This window comes from Canis lupus, chromosome X (assembly GCF_011100685.1).
Source record: "Canis lupus familiaris isolate Mischka breed German Shepherd chromosome X, alternate assembly UU_Cfam_GSD_1.0, whole genome shotgun sequence".
Classification (NCBI taxonomy): Eukaryota; Metazoa; Chordata; class Mammalia; order Carnivora; family Canidae; genus Canis; species Canis lupus.
The window spans coordinates 62686199-62706612 of record NC_049260.1 but is presented as its reverse complement, the minus strand read 5'-3'; the positions used below and the strand labels follow the sequence as shown (position 1 = coordinate 62706612).

Genomic DNA, 20414 nt, shown 5'->3' with positions numbered 1-20414 from the left:
CATATTATGAGCAGTTATATGGCAATATATTAGGCAATCTAGAAGCAATGGATGCATTTCTGGAAAACCACAAATTACCAAAACTGGAACAGGAAGAAATAGAAAACCTGAACAGGACAATAACCAGGGAGGAAATTGAAGCAGTCATCAAAAACCTCCCAAAACACAAAGTCCAGGGCCAGATAGCTTCCCTGGGGAATTCTATCAAACGTTTAAAGGAGAAACCATACCTATTCTAGTAAAGCTGCTCTGAAAGATAAAAGGAGATAAAAATACTTCCAAACTCATTTTATGAGGCCAGCGTCCCCTTAATTCCAAAACCAGACAAAGACCCCACCAGAAAGGAGAATTATAGACCAATATACCTGATTAACACAGAGGCAAAAATTCGCAACATGTTACTATCCAATACGGTCCAACAGTACATTAAGAAGATTATTCACCATGACCAATTTGGATTTATCCCTGGAATGCAAGGCTGGTTCAACACTTGTAAAGTAATCAATGTGATAGATCATATCAACAAGAGAAAAAACAAGAACCATATGATCCTCTCAATAGATGCAGGGAAAGCATCTGACAAAATACAGCATCCATTCCTGATCAAAACTCTCCAGAGTGTAGGGATAGAGGGAACATTCTGCAGCATCTTAAAAGCCATCTACAAAAGCACACAGCAAATATCATTCTCAATGGAGAAACACTGGGAGCCTTTCCCCTAAGATCAGGAACAAGACAGGGATGTCCACTCTCACCACTGCTATTCAACATAGTACTGGAAATCCTAGCCTCAGCAATCAGACAACAAAAAGACATTAAAGGCATTCAAATTGGCAAAGAAGAAGTCAAACCCCCGCTCTTCGCCGATGACATGATACTGTTCATGGAAAACCCAAAATCCCCACCCCAAGATTGCTAGAACTCATACAGCAATTCAGCAGGATACAAAATCATGCCCAGAAATCAGTGGCATTTCTATATACTAACAATGAGACTGAAGAAAGAGAAATTAAGGAGTCAGTCCCATTCACAATTGCACCCAAAGCATAAGATATATAGGAATAAACCTACCAAAGAGGTAAAGGATCTATACCCTAAAAAATACAGAACACTTCTGAAAGAAATTGAGGAAGACACAAAGAGATGGAAAAATATTCCATGCTCATGGATTGGAAGAATTAATATTGTGAAAATGTCAATGCTACCCAGGGCAATTTACACATTTAATGCAATCCTTATCAAAATACTATGGATTTTCTTCAGAGAATTGGAACAAATAATCTTAAGATTCGTGTGGAATCAGAAAAGACCCCGAGTAGCCAGGAAAATATTGAAAAAAAATCAGAGCTGGGGGTTTCACACGGCAGATTTCAGACTGTACTACAATGCTGTTAGCATCAAGACAGTGTGGTACTGTCACAGAAACAGACACATAGGTCAGTGGAACAGAATAGGGAATCCAGAATGGCCCCTCAACAATATGGTCTTCTAATATTTGACAAAGCAGGAAATACTATCCCTTGGAAAAAAGACAGTCTCTTCAATAAATGGTGCGGGGAAAATTGGACAGCGACATGCAGAAAAATGAAACTAGACCATTCTCTTACACCATACACAAAGATAAACTCAAAATGGATGAAAGATCTACATGTGAGACAAAAATCCATCAAAATCCTAGAGGAGAACACAGGCAACACCCTTTTTGAACTTGGCCAAAGCAATTTCTTGAAAGATATATCCATGAAGGCAAGAGAAAGAAAAGCAAAAATGAATTCTTGGGACTTCATCAAGATAAGAAGCTTTTGCACAGCAAAAGAAACGTTCAACAAAACTAAAAGACGACCTACACAATGGGAAAATATATTTGCAAATGACATATCAGATAAAGGGCTAGTATCCAAGATCTATAAAGAACTTATTAAACTGAACAGCAAAGAAACAAACAATCCAATCATGAAATGGACAAAAGACATGAACAGAAATTTCATAGAGGAAGACATAGACATGGCCAACGAGCACTTGAGAAAATGCTCCTCATCACTTGCCATCAGGGAAATACTAATCAAAACCACAAGGAGATACATCACACCAGTGAGAATGGTGAAATTTAAGACAGGAAGCAACAAATGTTGGAGAGGATGTCGAGAAAGGGGAACCCTCTTGCACTGTTGGTGGGAATGTGAACTGGTGCAGCCACTCTGGAAAACTTGTGGAGGTTCCTCAAAGAGTTAAAAATAGACCTGCTCTATGAGCCAGCAATTGCACTGCTGGGGATTTACCCCAAAGATACAGATGCAATGAAACGCCAGGACACCTGCACCCCGATGTTTCTAGCAGTAATGTCCACAATAGCCAAACTGTGGAAGGAGCCTCAGTGTTCATCAAAAGATGAATGGATAAAGAAGATGTAGTCTATGTATATATTGGAATATTACTCAGCCATTAGAAATGACAAATACCCACCATTTGCTTCGACATGGATGGACCTGGAGGGTATTATGCTGAGTGAAGCCAGTCAATCGGAGAAAGACAAACATTATATGGTCTCATTCATTTGGTGAATATAAAAGATAATGAAAGAGATTATAGGGGAAAGGAGAGAAAATGAGTGGGAAATATCAGAGAGAGAGACAGAACATGAGAGACTCCTAACTCTGGGAAACGAACAAGGGGTTGTAGAAAGGGAGTTGGGAGGGGTTTGGGGTGATTGGGTGATTGGCAGTGAGGGAGGCACTTGAGAGGATGAGCCCTGGGTGATATGGTGTATGTTGGCAAATTGAACTCCAATAGAAAAATAAGTATAAATGAATAAAAAGAAAAAAGAAGTTCCCAGGGGGAAAAAATGCTCACCAGGATAAGTGTAGTTATCATCTATCACTGCACAAAGTTATCACAGTATTATTGACTATAATCTCTATGCTGTACTTTTCATCCCTATGACTTATCTATCTTATAAGTGGAAGTTTGTACTCTTTACTACCTTCACCTATACTGTCTATTCCTTCTGCCATCCTTATTATGTGTTGACTGTTTCTCGCCATGTATTTCCGCAAGGCTTTCAGAATCAAGTGATTCCTGGCCAAGAAACAAAAGCAGAATCGTCCCATTCTCCAGTGGATTTGGAGGAAAACTGGTAATAAATTCAGGTACTACTGCAAGAGGAGGCACTGTAGAACCTCACCTCTGGGAACCAGCTTGACTTTAGCTGCATGAGTCCATGATTTTTACAATGACAAAATAGAAATAGAAGTTAAATAATTAAGTAAGGTATAGGGAAATAATGCCAGTAATTTATTAAATAATTAGGATTCATTTTTTATTCTAAAAATCAAAAAGGGTCTAATCAGGCAAACCAATGAAAAACCCAATCGCATTCAATTAATAAAAGGAAAATTGTTGGATTAAAATATAAATGTACTTTCTTTAAAGACTTCAAAAACAGTTATTTCCATTTAAATATATACTTTTTTCTAATACATTTTCCCAGCATTTGTTTTCAAGTCTAGAACTGAGGTTAAAAATGGATTTAAAATGCTATGGTATAAAATCCATTAAAAAGCAAGCTATGTTCATACATTTTATTAGATTGCCTAACTTAGGTTATTAGGAGAGTGCTGTGTTCTTCAGGAAAGTCTTAGGAAATTTCTATAATTATGTAGTATCCATTTTATCCTAGCAGGCTTTTTTTAAAATATCAGATGTTTAGACTGGGATATATGGTATGAGTTAAAATTGTATTTTTCCTATTCTTTACCAGATAATATGTTTTCAAATATATTTTTTGAGGCTGTACTAAATACAATCATTTCCTCAGTAAACACAGTGGCTGAATAGTTCAAAGAACAATTATTGTCACAACTTCTGGTCAATATGCACTGTGGGGTTCATCTACATGAAAATGTGATTAGTGAAAGACTGGAAATTCTGTGTGTTTTTTTTTTTAAACAAACTATTATGCAGTCAATTTGACCAAAAGTTAAGACTGGAATATTTCTTGTAATTATTACATATCCAGACATAGATGGAATTTCTTTGTTATGTTTAAATTTCCTATTGAATGGATACCTACAATTTTTTTGACATTTTCTATCAAAATATCTGGTATATTGGGCAGGCCGGGTGGCTCGGCGGTTTAGCGCTGCCTCTGGCTCAGGTCGTGATCCTGGAGACCCAGAATCGAGTCCCACATTGGGCACCCTGCATGGAGCCTGCTTCTCCCTCTGCCTGCGTCTCTACCTCTATCTCTCTCTGTGTCTTTCATGAATAAATAAATAAGATCTTAAAAAAGAAACAAAACACACAAAAAACAAAATATCTGGTATATTAGAGTAATTTTCCCGTCTAACCTAGCAAAGTGTAGAGGCTTCACCAAACCCTCCTTGGCATTTGATAACTTATTCCCATGTAATGATTTGGTCTAGAAAGGAGATGCCCATAATTTCTGTTCATTTGGCAGAGCAAAAGGACACAGAATGAAGGTCTCTAGCTCCTCCATTGAGCAGAGGTAAGGAATACATTTGGATATAGTCAATATATGTCTAATTCTAATAAATCTACTAGCACAATTAAAAAAATGCTTCATCTGTTTCTGAACACCATTAAGGGAGGGAAAAAATTAAACTAAGGTGTAAATCCTGCAATTTTTAAGGGCATATAGCTGCTCTTATAAAGAACCAGAATCTGGCCCTGAATTTTCTTTTAAGAGAAGGAAGGGATAGGAGAGCACATGCATGCAGGGTAGGTGAGGCAGAGAGAGAGAGAGAGAGAGAGAGAATCTTAAGCAGGCTTCATGTCCAGCATGGAGTCTGATACAGGGCTCAGTCCCACAACCCTGAGATTATGATGTGAGCTGAAATCAAGAGTTGGATACGTAACCGACTGAACTACCCAAGCACATGGAAAATTTGTTGCTTAAGTGAAAAAAACAGAGGAGGCGAGTCAAGATGGTGGAGGAGTACGGTCCCCAACTCATCTGGCCCCATCAACTTACCTAGATAACTTTCAAACCATTCTGAACACCTACGAATCTGACCTGAGATTTAAAGAGAGAATAGCCAGAATGCTACAGATAGAAGGGTTTTCTATTCTAACAAGGTAGGAAGGTGGAAAAAAATAAAATTAAAGAGAATCAAGTGGGGGAGGGGCACCCCAAGGAGTCAGGCTAAGGCCTGCGGCCAAAGCCTCTGGGACAGGAAAACCCAGCCCTGGAGAAACAATAGCTTTAAAAAAATCCGCACCAGATTCTTCCTGGACAGAAAAGTGCTCAGCAGGGAAATCAGGCAGAATTGCAGGAGAGTCAGCGAAGCCTCCACTTTGCCAGAGTCACTAATAAAGGACGTGTGCCCAAGGGAAGGTGCACCACGAACTGTGAGCCATTCTCAGTAAAGGACTAGAGCATGCATCCAGCAGGGCATCTGGAAGAAGCCAGTCAGTTAGGCTGGTGGCTCCAGACTGAGGTGTCTGCGCCCTGCTGCCTTCGGGAGCCACCAGCTGGGAGAGCGATTCCAGCAGCGCAGGACCCTGGATCCCAGGGTGCCCAAGCGGACATAGCCCACGACCCTGCACTCCTGCTGGGATAGACAGAAGCAGGGAAGGCACAGGACAGCGAGGACTCTCCTGCCACTGAGTGCCCCAAGCTGTGCAGATCAGTGCACCCACTCTGGCTCCAGAAGCATCTAAGCCAGTGTGGACTGGGAGACTGTATTAGTTACTAGTGGGGAGCTGACTACAGAGCTGGAAATCTGGCTGTGGCCATTGTTGTTTTTCCTCCTTGTTTCACCTTGTTCCTGGAGTGGTGGGGCTGCCAGGGAACAGAGGCCTCATGGGGTAAACAGCTCCCCCTGAGCTCGGCACCCAGCGGTGGGGGCATCTCCACCCAGGCACAAACACCTGAGAATCAGCACAGCAGGCCCTCCCCCAGAAGACCGGCTGGAAGAACGGGGGAAGAGCAGGTTCTTGACCCAGCAGTGCTGGAAAGCTCCAGGGGAAATCAAGGGATTTACAGTATACAGAACTAGAAGGTACGCCTCCTTCTTTTTTTTCTTTTTCCAGTACAACTCATGTTTATATCAGACTAAAAATTTCCAGTATTTTCTCTTTTCCCGTCTTAACTACAATATTTTACCACCTCTTCATTTTTGAGTTTCTTCCTTTTTGACATTCATATTTCTCCAGTTACATGTCTTAGATATATTTCCACCTCCAGATTCCCTTCAAAACACTCAACTTAATTTTGGGAGATATACAAGATATATTTTTTGTTGTTGTTGTTGTTTTGTGTTTTTCGTTTTCTCTGCCTCATTTTGTTCTACAATGGCAAAAGTTAATACCTTCTAAAACATGACCAGCATGCACCCAGGACCAAGTGGTATACCGTGCTGGTTCATTCTGTGAGATTATATTCACTCTTCATTCCCATTCTGCTGTCCTCTTTTATCTCATTTATGTATTAGTGGTCAATTGTGGGGCTCTATACAAGTATTTCTGGTTTATATAAATTTGGGACTGAGCAACTTCTACATACAGAACTTAATATACTGAGAACCAAGAGGATCACACTCTAGGACCCCTCAGGTAGACAACATTATCCCTCCACTACAACTTTGTCACCACGAACGTCTCCAGCCCCCCTCCCTTTTCTTCTCCTTTTTTTCTATTTTTTTCTCTTTAATTTTGCTTATTTCTCTTATTTTTTTTTCACTTTTCTTTTTTTTCTTCTTTGGGATTCCTGGCATTTTATTTTTTTACTACTTTGTTTTAAATTTTGTTTTTCACTTTAGTGGTGCTTTTGTTTTATTTCGTTCTGATCTTTGTTTTCAATTTCTGGTCTCTGGCCTCATCAAAATCATCTACAGTGAAATTTACTTAGGTTGTGGTTGATATTCTTGACTCAACCCACTCATACAGCCACTCTGCACTGAGCAAAATGACTAGAAGGAAAAACTCAATGCAAAAGAATCAGAAACAGTACTCTCTGTCACAGAGTTACAGAATTTAGATTATAATTCAAAGTCAGAAACCCAATTAGAAGCACAATTATAAAGCTACTGGTGGCTCTGGAAAAAAAAGCATAAGGGATTCAAGAGACTTCATGACTACAAAATTTAGATCTAATCAGGCTGAAATTAAAAATCAATTAAATGAGATGCAATCCAAACTGGAGATCCTAACGATGAAAGTTAATGAGGTAGAAGAAAGAGTGAGTGACATAGAAGACAAGTTGATGGCAAGGAAGGTAGCTGAGGAAAAAACAGAAAAACAATTAAAAGACCATGAGGAAAGGTTTATGGAAATAAATGATAGTCTCAGAAGGAAAAGTCTACATATAATTGGAGATTATAGAGAGAGCTGAGAGGGACAGAGGGACAGAAAAAGCATATTTGAGCAAATCATAGATTTGAACTTCCCTAATTTTGGGAGGAAAACAGGTATTCAGATCCAGGATATACAGAGGTCCCTCCAAAATCAACAAAAACCGTTCAACACCTCAACATTTAAAAGTGGAACTTGCAAATTTCAAAATTAAAGAGAAAATCCTTAAAGCACTGGGAGACAACAGATTTGTAACTTATATGGTGGAGAAATATTAGATTAATAGTAAACCTCTACACAGAGATCTACGAGGCAAGAAAGGGCTAGCAGGATATACTCAGGGTACTAAATGAGAAGAACATGCAGCAAAACATACTCTATCCAGCAAGGCTCACATTAACATTAGAAGGAGAGATAAAGGTCTTCCAAAATAGGCAGAAACTGGAAAAATATGTGACCACCAAACCAGCTCTGCAAGAAATATTAGGGAAGATTCTGTAAAAGAAATAGGAAGCCCAAAGGAAAAAATCCACAAAAACAGAGCCTGAATAGGTATTACAATGACACTAAATTCATAGCTTTCAATAGTAACTCTGAGCGTGAATGGGCTTAATGATCCCATAAAATGACACAGGGTTTCAGGCTGGATAAAAAAGCAAGACCCATCTATTTGCTGTCTACAAGAGACTCATTTTACACATAAGGACACCTACTGTCTAAAAATGAAAGGGTAGAGAACCATTTACAATTCAAATGATCCTCAGAAGAAAGCTGGGGTAGCAATCCTCATCTCAGGAACATTAAATTTTATCCCAAAGACTATAGTAAGAGATGAAGAAGGACACCATATCATATTTAAAGGATCTAACCAACAAGAGGACCTAACAATCATGATTATTTATGTCTCTAATGTGGGAGCTGCCAAGTATATCAATCAATTAATAACCAAAGTTAAGACATACTTAGATAATAATACACTAATACTGCGAGACTACAACATGGCGGTTTCTGCAAATGACAGATATTCTAACCACATCTCCAAAGAAACAAGAGCTTTATTTATTTTTTTTAATTTTTATTTATTTATGATAGTCACACACACACACACAGAGAGAGAGAGAGAGAGGCAGAGACATAGGCAGAGGGAGAAGCAGGCTCCATGCACCGGGAGCCCGACATGGGATTCGATCCCGGGTCTCCAGGATCGCACCCTGGGCCAAAGGCAGGCGCTAAACCACTGTGCCACCCAGGGATCCCCCGAAACAAGAGCTTTAAATGATATACTAGACCATATGGATTTCACAGATAGATACAAAATATTGCATCCAAATGCAACTGAATATACATTCTTCTCAAGTGCACGTGGAGCTTTCTCCAGAGTCCACCACATGCTGGGTCACACATCAGGTCTCAACTGAACCCAAAAGACTGGGATTGCCCCTGCATATTTTCAGACCACAATGCTTTGAAACTAGAACTAAATCACAGGAAGAAATTTGGAAGAAACTCAAACACATGGAGGTTAAAGAGCATCCTGCTAAAAGATGAAAGGGTCAACCAGGACATTAGAGAAGAATTTAAAAGATTCACGGAAACTAATGAGAATGAAGATACAACCATTCAAAATCTTTGGGATACACCAAAAGCAGTTCTAAGGGGAAATACATTGCAATACAAGCATCCCTCAAAAAAACTGGAGAAAATTGAAACACAAGTGAACCTCGCACCTAAAGGAACTGGAAGAACAGCAAAGAAAACCTACACCAAGCAGAAGAAGAGAGTTAATAAAGACTCGAGCAGAACTCAATGAAAGAGAGACCGAAGAACTGTAGAACAGATTTAAAAAAAAAAGCAAAAAACAAAAAAACAGGAGTTGGTTCTTTGAAAGAATTAATAAGAGATAAACCATTAGCCTGCCTTACTAAAAACAAAAGAGAGAAAAGAATCAAATTAATAAAATCATGAATGAAAAAGGAGAGATCATAAGCAATACGCAGGATATACAAACAATTTTAAAAACGTATTATCAGCCCTGGCCCGAGCCTGAGCCCTGGCCTCCTGAGTCGCCCTCTGGCTCTCGAGCAGCATGAGCTTCACCACCTGCTCCACCTTCTCTTCCAACTATCGGTCCCTGGGCTCTGTGCAGTCGCCCAGCCACTAGGTCTGGCCGATCAGCAGCAGTGTGCCAGCGTCTACGCAGGCACGGGGCTCTGGATCTCCATATCCTGCTCCACCAGCTTCCGGGGCAGCTGGGGATCCAGGGGCCTGGCTGCGGGGATGGCTGGGGGTCTGGCAGATATAGGGGGCATACAGGGCGAGAAGAAGACCATGCAAGACCTGAATGCCCGCCTAGCCTACTACCTGGAGAGGGTGAGGAGCCTGGAGGCTGATAATCAGAGATTGAAGATAAAAATCCGGGAACACCTGGAGAAGAAGGGCCCCCAGGTCAGAGACTGGGGGCATTACTTCAAGACCATCGAGGACCTGAGGGCTCAGATCTTTGCAAGTGCTGTGGACAATGCCCGCATCGTTCTGCAGATTGACAATGCCCGGCTTGCTGCTGACGACTTGCGTGTCAAGAATGAGACGGAGCTGGCCAGGCGCCAGTCCGTGGAAAGCAACATCCATGGGCTCTGCAAGGTCATTGATGACACCAATGTCACTCGGCTGCAGGTACAGAGATTGAAGCTCTCAAGGAGGAGCTGCTCTTCATGAAGAAAAACCACGAGGAAGAAGTAAAGGGTCTACAAAACCAAATCGCCAACTCTGGGTTGACGGTGGAGTTGGATGCCCCCAAATCTCAGGACCTCAGCAAGAGCAAGGCAGATATCCGGGCCCAGTATGACAAGCTGGCTCAGAAGAACGGGGAAGAACTGGACAAGTACTGGTCTCAGCAGATCAAGGAGAGCACCACAGTGGTCACCACACAGACCGCTGAGATCGGAGAAGCTGAGATGACCCTCACGGAGATGAGAGGTACCGTCCAGTCCTTGGAGATCAACCTGGACTCCATGAGAAAACTGAAGGCCAGCTTGGAGAGCAGCCTGAGGGAGGTCAAGACTCACTATGCGATGCAGATGGAGCAGCTCACTGGGGTCCTGCTGCAAATGGAGTCAGAGCTGTCCCAGACCCGGGCAGAGGGTCAGTGCCAGGCGCAGAATTTTGAGGCCCTGCTGAATGTCAAGGTCAAGCTGGAGGCTGAGAATGCTACCTACTGTCACCTGTTGGAAGACGGGGAGGACTTCAGTCTTACTGACGCCCTGGACAGCAGCAACTCCTTGCAGACCATCCAGAAAACCACCACCCGCAAGATCATGGATGGCAAGGTGGTGTCTGAGACCAACCACACCAAAATTCTGAAGTGCTGAGGCAGCAAAACAGGGTACCCTTTGAGGAGCAGGAGGCCAAAAAAAGGTTCAGAGGTCAAAAAAATGTATTATCAGCAAATATACACCAAAATATTAGGCAATTTAGAAGAAATGAACTCAATTCTAGAAAACCACAAACTACCAAAACTGGAACAGGAAGAAATAGAAAAGCTGAACAGGCTGATTACCAGGTAGGAACTTGAAGCAATCCTCAAAAACCTCCCAAGACACAAAAGTCCAGGGCCAGATGGCTTCAGGGGAATTCTATCAAACGTTTAAAGAAGAAAAAATACCTGTTCTACTAAAGCTCTTCCAAAATACAGAAAGGGACAAAATACTTCCAAACTCATTTTATGAGGTCAGCATCACCTTAATTCCAAAACCAGAAAAAGACCCCAACAAAAAGGAGAAAAATAGACCAATACCCCTGATGAACACTGATGCAAACATTCTCAACATGACACTAGCCAATAGGATCCAATAGTACATTATGACGTTTATTCACCATGACCTAGTGGGATTCATCCTCGGGATGCAAGTTTGGTTCAACAGTGTTAAAACAATCAACAAGATAAATCATATCAACAAGAGAAAAAACAACCATGTGATCCTCTCAATAGATGCAGAGAAAGCATTTGACCAAATACATCATCCATTCCTGATCAAAACCCTTCAGAGTGTAGGGATAGAGGGAACATTCCTCAGCATCTTAAAAGCCATCTATGAAAAGCCCACAGGAAATATCATTCTCAATGGGGAAAAACTGAAACCCTTTCCCCTAAGATCAGAAACACGACACGGATATCCATTCTCACCACTGCTATTCAACATAATACTATAATTCCTAGCCTCAGCAATCAGACAACAAAAAGAAATAAAAGGCATTCAAATTGGCAAAGAAAACTGAAACTCTCCATCTTCATAGATGATATGATGCTGTCCATAGAAAACCCAAAGACTCCACCCCAGATTGCTAAAACCCATACAGCAATTCAGTAATGTGGCAGGATACAAAATCAATGCCCAGAAATCTGCGGCATTTCTATACACTAACAATGAGACTGAAGAAAGAGAAATTAAGGAGTCAATTCCATTTACAATTGTACCCAAAAGTATAAGATACATAGGAATAAACCTAACCAAAGAGATAAATAATCTATACACTAAAAACTACAGACACTTCTTAAATATTTTTTTTTAATTTTTATTTATTTATGATAGTCACAGAGAGAGAGAGAGAGAGAGAGGCAGAGACACAGGCAGAGGGAGAAGCAGGCTCCATGCACCGGGAGCCCGATGTGGGATTCGATCCCGGGTCTCCAGGATCGCGCCCTGGGCCAAAGGCAGGCGCCAAACCGCTGCGCCACCCAGGGATCCCCAGACACTTCTGAAAATATTTCCGGAAGACACAAAGAGACAGAAAAATATTCCCTGCTCATGGATTAGAAGAATTAAAATTGTGAAAATATCTATGCTACCCAGGGCAATTTACATATTCAATGCAATCCCTATCAAAATACCATGCACTTGGGCAGCCCTGGTGGCCCATCAGTTTAGTGCCACCTTCAGCCCAGGCCATGATCCTGGAGATCTGGGATCGAGTCCCATGTCGGGCTCCCTGCATGGAGCCTGCTTCTCCCTGTGCCTGTGTCTCTGCCTCTCTCTCTCTCTCTCTCTCTGTGTGTGTGTGTCTGTCTGTCATGAATAAATAAATAAAATCTTAAAAAATACAATGGACTTTCTTTAGAGTTGTAACAAATCGTCTTAAGATTTGTGTGAAATCAGGGCAGCCCGTGTGGCGCAGCGGTTTAGCGCTGCCTGCAGCCCAGGGCGTGATCCTGGAGATCCGGGATCGAGTCCCAAGTCGGGCTCCCGGCATGGAGCCTGCTTCTCCCTCTGCCTGTGTCTCTGCCTCTCTCTCTCCTGCTCTGTATCTCTCATGATTAAATAAAATAAAATCTTAAAAAAAAAAAGATTTGTGTGAAATCAGAAAAGACCCCAAATACTAAGGGAATATTGAAAAATAAAACCAGAGCTGGGGGCATCAAATGCCGGATTCTAATTTGTACTACAAAGCTGTGATCATCAGCACAGTGTGGTACTGGCACAAACACAGACACATATATCAATGGAGGAGAAAAGAGAACCCAGAAGAGGGCCCTCAAGTTTATGGTCAACTAATGTTCAACAAAGCAGGAAAGACTATCCACCGGAAAAAAATACAGTCTCTTCAATAAATGGTGCTGGGAAAATTGGACAGCCACGTGCAGAAGAATGAAACTAGACCATTCTCTTACACCATACACAAAGAAAAACTCAAAATGGATGAAAGATCTAAATGTGAGACAAGAATCCATCAAAATCCTAGAGGAGAACACAGGCAACACTCTGTATGAATTTGGGCACAGCAACTTCTTGCAGTATATATCTATGAAGGCAAGGGAAACAAAAGCAGAAATGAATTACTAGGACTTCAACAAGATCAAAAGCTTCTTCACAGCAATAGAAACAGTCAACAAAACTAAAAGACAACCTATAGAATGGAAGAAGATATTTGCAAATGACTTATCAGATAAAGGGCTAGCATCCAAGATCTATAAAGAACTTATTAAACTCAACAGCAAAGAAACAATCCAATCATGAAATGGGCAAGTGTAATGAACAGAAATTTCACCATTGAAGACATACTCATGGCCAAGAAGCACATGACAAAATGCTCTGTATCACTTGCATTCAGGAAAATACAAATCAAAACCATAATGAGATACCACCTCACACCAGTGAGAACGGTGAAAATTAACAAGACAGGGAACAACGAATGTTGGAAAGGATATGGAGAAAAGGGAACTCTCTTGCACTTTGGGTGGGAAGGTGAACTGATACAGAGACTCTGGAAAACTGTGTGGAAGTTCCTCAATGAGTTAAAAATAAAGCTCCCCTACAACCCAGCATCTGTGATGCTCAGGATTTACCCCAAAGATACATATGCAGTGAAAGACTGAGACACCTGCACCCCAATGTTTATAGCAGCAATGTCCACAATAGCCAACCTGTGGAAGGAGCCTCGTTGTCCATCAAAAGGTGAATGGATAAAGAAGATGTGGTATATGTATACAATGGAATATTAGTCATTAGAAACGACAAATATAAACCATTTGCTTCGACGTGGATGGAACTGGAGGGTATTATGCTGAGTGAAATAAGTCGATCGGAGAAGGACAAACATTATATGGTTTTATGCATACAGGGAGTATAAAAATAGTGAAAGGGATTATAGGGGAAAGGAAAGAAAATGAGTTGGAAATATCAGAAAGCATAACAGAACATGAGAGACTCCTAACTCTGGGAAACAAACAAGAGGTAGTGGAACGGGAGGTGGACAGGAGGGTGGGGTGATTGGTTTCTGGGACTGAAGGGGGCACTTGATAGGATGAGCACTGGGTGTCATAGTATATGATGGCAAATAGAACTCCAATACATACATACATACATACATACATACATACATACATACACAAATACATAAATACATAAATAAATGAGAAAGATACAATTGAAGTTGGTAGACTATTCATAAATTAAACTACTGCATACCGATGGATGTATACTTTCAACAACCATACTATTTTATTTTAAAGAAGGAGAGATAAAGAGAATTACAACACTAATTTGAATTATAGAGTTAAAAATAGATCTGCCCTACGACCCACCAATTGCACTGCTGGGGACTTTCCCCAAAGATACAGATGCAATGAAATGCCGGGACATCTGCACCCCGATGTTTCTAGCAGCAATGTTCACAATAGCCAAACTGTGGAAGGAGCCTCGGTGTCCATCGAAAGATGAATGGATAAAAAAGATGTGGTCTATGTATACAATGGAGTATTACTCAGCTATTAGAAACGACAAATACCCACCATTTGCTTCAACATGGATGGAACTGGAGGGTATTATGCTGAGTGAAGTAAGTCAATTGGAGAAGGACAAACATTATATGGTCTCATTCATTTGGGGAATATAAAAAAATAGTGAATGGGAATAAAGGGGAAAGGAGAAAAAATGAGTGGGAAATATCAGAAAGGGAGACAGAACATGGAAGACTCCTAACTCTGGGAGATGAACTAGGGGTGGCGGAAGGGGAGGTGGGCGCGGTTTGGGGTGACTGGGTGATGGGCACTGAGGGGGACATGGCAGGATGAGCACTGGGTGTTATGCCATATTGGCAAATTAAATTACAATAAAATAAATTAAAAAAAGAATTTAGTATTTTTTTTCACAGAAACTCAAATGGATAAGAATCTGTATGTCAGGTCAGCAAGTATTTATGAAGTGCTTGTTCTGAGTTCAACATTACACTAAATGTTCTGGGGACTACAGTTAGAGAAGATAAAAGTACTACATAGGAACAGAAGTCATAGGCATGTGAAACTTTATAAAAATATGAGACTTTATATAATGAAATGTTTTATTATAAGATTTATATTATGAAAGGGATTCTTTCTCTAAAACATTTATGCGTGTATCTTTGGGAAGAGGCTCCAAGCTTTTCATCAGATTATCAAAATTATTAAAGTTGGAAGGTCTAAAATGTGTTATTGAAAAGAAATATGGAAAGACATAGGATGGAAATAATTGCTGATAAATTTTATAATCCAATAAGCAACAGAAAGATCTAACCTTCACAAAGCACTTTAAGCCTTCACATCATTTCTTTCATTTAAACCAAGAGGAAAAAAAAAAACAAAAACAAGAGGAATTTGAAAAAGATTCTTAAGTTATGAAATGAGATGAAGGATACAGGAAGGAAATTGGTAGACCAGTAATATGCAGAATGGGTTAAAAAATGACTGAAGGTAATAAATTATTTTTTAAGTCTAAAGGGATAAGGAGTCAATTGGAAGGTGTGGACTATAGAAGTGTGTAGGAAGCAGAAAATCTAAGAAACATTATTAAATGATAAATTGATAGAATTTTGGGGAAATATTAAGGGTTAGGAGTTTTGAAATCATTCATTTATTTACTTTTTTAAGATTTTATTTTTATTTATTTATTAGGGAGCGAGAAAGAGAGAGACAGAGAATGCAAGCCAGGAGAGAGAGAGAGGGACAAGCAGATTCTGCGGAGTGTAGAGCACAATGAGGGCTGGATCCCAGGACTCCAAGACTATGAGCTGAGCCAAAACCAAGAGTCAGACACTCAACCAACTGAGCCACTTGGGATTCCCTAAATTCAATCACTCATTTAATAAATATTTATTGAGCTGAACCTATTTGGTTCTTGGCACTTGTAAGAAACAGAGATAAGAGCAATAAATATGCAGGGAAGGTCCCTGCATCTATGGAGTTTATAATCTAATGAGAAGCAGACAATAAATAGGAAATAGGAAAACACACTAACAAATTGATGAAATAATTTCATATGTTAATTAATTGATGCATGCTATTAGTGAAAGATGACTTCCAAAACACAAAGAGGACAAGTGCAAGGAAACAAGTAAGTGCGAATTAATGGACTTGGCTTTTATTTATTTTTTTAAGATTTTATTAATTTATTCCGAGAGAGAGAGAGAGAGAGAGGCAGAGTTACAGGCAGAGGGAGAAGCAGGCTCCATGCAGGGAGCCTGACATGGGACTCGATCCCGGGTCTCCAGGATCACCCCGGGTTGCAGGTGGCACTAAACCGCTGCGCCACTGGGGCTGCCTGGACTTGGTTTTTAAAACAAAATTTCTCATTTCATTAAAATATGATGCTGACAATAACATGGGACAACTGGCAAAAGCAGAACATTGTTAATGAAGGGAGAACTTCCATATGAATGTGTATTATATAAATGTGTGTTGAAGAGGGTATATCTGAGAGGGCAAAGATGGTGAAAGAAGGAGCAGAGAGTAAAGATGTTGAGTTATGTTTTAAATAAATTGAGCCAGGAGTCCTTTATTTTGAGGGAAATCAACCCATGGGTATGACAGCAAAATGTACCATCCTAACAAAGGAAAAAAGCTACCTCAGCACAATAAAACGATGATAAATTCAGTAAATGCTATCTTTTTTATAGCATTTGAAGAGGATTTTGTTTATGATAAACATATACTGACTATATGCACAGTAAGGAATGAACAATAGGTAAATTAATGCATTAAGCTTCTCTTTCGTTTTCTACTCCCACAGGTAATTGTTGATATAAGTCTATGTCTTATAGAGCTGTTACCACATAAATGCAGTCTAAAATATATACACACATTAGCATGCAAGCTTTGTTATCTTTACTAGATTACAATCTCCTCAAGAGGAGGTTCCACATCTAATTTATGTTTGTGTCCATCAAAATACCAGAATGTCTCACACATTGTGGGTATTCAATAAATATTTTTAGGTTAAGGCCTCTTCAGGGCAGAAGACCTTATTTACACCACAATGTATCGTTTTGATGGTTCTCCTCTCATGAGAATACTAACTGGATTTATTCTATTGGCACTATAACCACTGTAAAATTATTGACTAGCAGTATTTTCATCTTTCAGTCAAAACCTGTTTTGATCCAATTCTAAATAATAAGAAAACGAACTCAAGAAAAACAGAATGTATGGATTTTCAGGCCCCAAAACTAAGCCAGAAAAGAGGCAGGCAAAGAGATAAGGCATGGAAAAATGCTTTGCTAGTGCCTCTAATTCCTCCCAGGTTTTTATCTTCCTCTACCCAACATCTAAAATGTCTTCTGTTTACAGACAGTAAAGAATCTTTTTTAAATCTGTTAACAAATACTTAACATATGAGCTACAAAATCTATTTAGAATTGGTTAGAGTTAAAAGATGACTATTTACAACTGGTTTTTGCTCTCTACCTGTGTGTGTTTGAGAAAGCAAACAATTCAAAGATGAAAAATACACCTTAGGGAAACAAACATGAATGATATTGCATGCTGTATGTTGGCACAATATCCCAAGGCTCACAAAAGATGAAGCTCAAATAAAATCTTCATGGAAATGTGCACTGTTGGTCAACATTTTAAAGTTAGGTGGTATTCTACTACTTAACTACTTCCTTACAACTGGTCATCAGAGATAGCTACATGAACATAGTCATAAATAAACATGACCTGTCTAGTCCTGTAGCTTATAAGTGCCCTTCCACTGGTCCTTTTTTTTTTTTGGTGTTCTTCCACCATTTTTGGATATGTGTTTTACAAAGAGTTGTAAGGTTCTGCATAGGGAAGGCACATATGTTAGATGCAAGAATTTTAAAAGTCAGGATGGGAAACCAACCTTAGATTGGTTGATTCTAGAAAAAAAGAAGAGTGAATGAATCAACACATACGAAGTGCTAAAAACAATGTCTGACACATAGCATTTAAGTAATGTTAGTTGTTATTACTGATGTTATTATTTACATAGCTGAGAGAGGTGGTATTGGTGTATTGGTAATATTACTCAATGTTGAGTTAGAAAAGTAGGTTCAGAATTAATTTATTCTAACTACTAGATAGATGATCATAAGTTAGTCACTTAAATTTTCTGGGCCTCAGCTTTCTACTGTCCAAAAGAGTGACATGAATACTTATGCTCATAAGTTGTTATGAGTATTAATGTTAACTGTGAAAATATGTGAAAGGACTTTGTAAATATAATAAAGTAAGGTTTTAAATCAATAAAATTTCTTGACTTTTGTCTCACTACCATACTTCTCACTTGAGTCTATCTGATTTCCATAGTCTCAAATCTACAGACTGTATCTGCTTTCTTACTGAGGATTCCCTGGTACTCCAAAACCATATCAGGATTTCTTTTCACTTTCTTTTCTACTCTACTCTATTCTATTCTATTCTCTCTTACACACCTACCCACATGTGCATATACACACTTGTGAGTGCGTGCACACACACACACACCACAAAAATTACTGAATTTCAGATCAGTTTCTTTCTTTTTCTCCTAGAATCCTATGTATTATATCTCAAATGGTTCCCTGGACCTAGACTAATTCCAAACACTGCCACTTCTTTTAGGAATTAATTATTCATTTTTATTCATTTTTCAAGCTATGTAGTTATTAGCCCTTTAAGAAAGACTTGGCTTGGTCTCCCCAGGTCCTCAGCTCCATAGCGTTAGTTACTTATAGTACTTGATTCTTTTTGATGTGGCTTCTGATGCTCAAAATGCAGACTCTTGAGTCACATTCCTACAGATCATAATTCAATATGTTTACAGTGTCCATGAATGACATTTTGAACAAGCATCCTGTGAGATTTCCCCCCACTACACTATGAATACCAATGAAATGTTTATAGAATCCTTGAGACATTCACCAATCTCTTAGTCCTATCTTTGCTCTTACTGTTGCCTCTCTCAGGAATGTTTTTTTCCATCACTAAGAGTAAAATCTTGCTTATTTTTTGAAATCCAGCTCAAATGTAGCCTCCTAGTCCATTTCTCCCACACCTAATACATGTATTCTTTTCTGATGAATAAGATATAGTACTTTATCAGCACTAGGATACAAGGAAGTATTGAGCCATCATAGAGTTTCTGGGCTTTACAAGTTTTTATAAGATCTGTAAAGTGGGTAAACTAATAGAAAAGTCTATAGTACTTGGCATCTGATTGATCAAGACAGTAACTCAAATCGCATAGAAACTGGAAAGGAGGACTAGCAGCTATGTCAGGACCAACCATTGAGAATGAGAAGTAAACAAAAACTACTTGTTAGCAAGAACACTGTTTAAGTTCAGTAAGGAACAGTCAAGTGATAACAACGCAATGGTCTCAGGGGAAAAGATGGCTGGTTGCACAACTACCTAAATGAGTTTATGCAGTTGGGATTGGCTATATAGTAACAAGGAGGAAATAAGGGAGGGAGATAGGGAGCTAACAGCAGAATTGGCAGTGACATGAGAAGAGTAGAAGCTTTGGACATAGTTATTATGTGGCAAAATGGGATTTGAACCCACATCAACCTAATTTCATATACTATTGGATTTTCAGACCTTAATGTGACTTGGAATATAATTCAAGAATTCTTGAATGGGCTCAGAATTCTGTTTTTTAAAAAAATAAACGCCTTTCTAGGTGCAGGTGGGCAGTCTATTAATCATATGTGAGAAACAGTGAACTATTGCTTTTCACTGTTTACTTGAGGCATTGTTTCTTTCCCTCTCCTCATATGCATGTTCGCCTTTCAGGGATACCCAACTACCTAGCAAGCACAAACATTAAAAAGATAAATTCGCTAAACTCTTTCCTCTTTTCCCCATCCTTGCAAGCTCTGAGTTCTTAAAATTAGACTCCTTTAAATGTCCCAAAACATAAGGGCAACTGCTTTTCTGAGATAGTTTGGTAGTGGTCCCTGGAAGACATATTAGATCCCAAACCCTTAAGCTCACAAATGCATGTTTTCTTCATTAAAATTAAATATCATCATCATCATCATCATCATCATCATCATCATCATGATACCTTACATTTTATCAAGTGCCCACTATGTGCTAGGCACAACGTAAAGCATATCATACTATCTTAATTTTAAAAAGAAAAATGTAAAATTGAAATCATCTTTATTTGACAAAAAAGAAATCGAGCCTTTGAGAAGGAAAAGTTAAGTAACTTTCTCAGGATAACCAACAGTGAATGATGGTTTAAACCACTACCTGGAATTTTAACCCATACAGTCTGAATTTAAACCCTATGCTCTTAACTGTTCAACTATGTAGCCTGTGGAAACTCAGATATTTCATGACTGCT

General features: G+C 39.4%; 1 protein-coding gene and 1 pseudogene across 1 annotated transcript in view; one reads left to right on the top strand and one right to left on the bottom strand.

The window, feature by feature from the left end:
• SH3BGRL (SH3 domain binding glutamate rich protein like) overlaps nucleotides 1-20414 on the bottom strand; it is a 138161-nt gene that overhangs the window by 72711 nt on the left and 45036 nt on the right. The gene's annotated exons all lie outside the window — the stretch shown is intronic.
• On the top strand, nucleotides 9398-10679 carry LOC491985 (annotated as a pseudogene).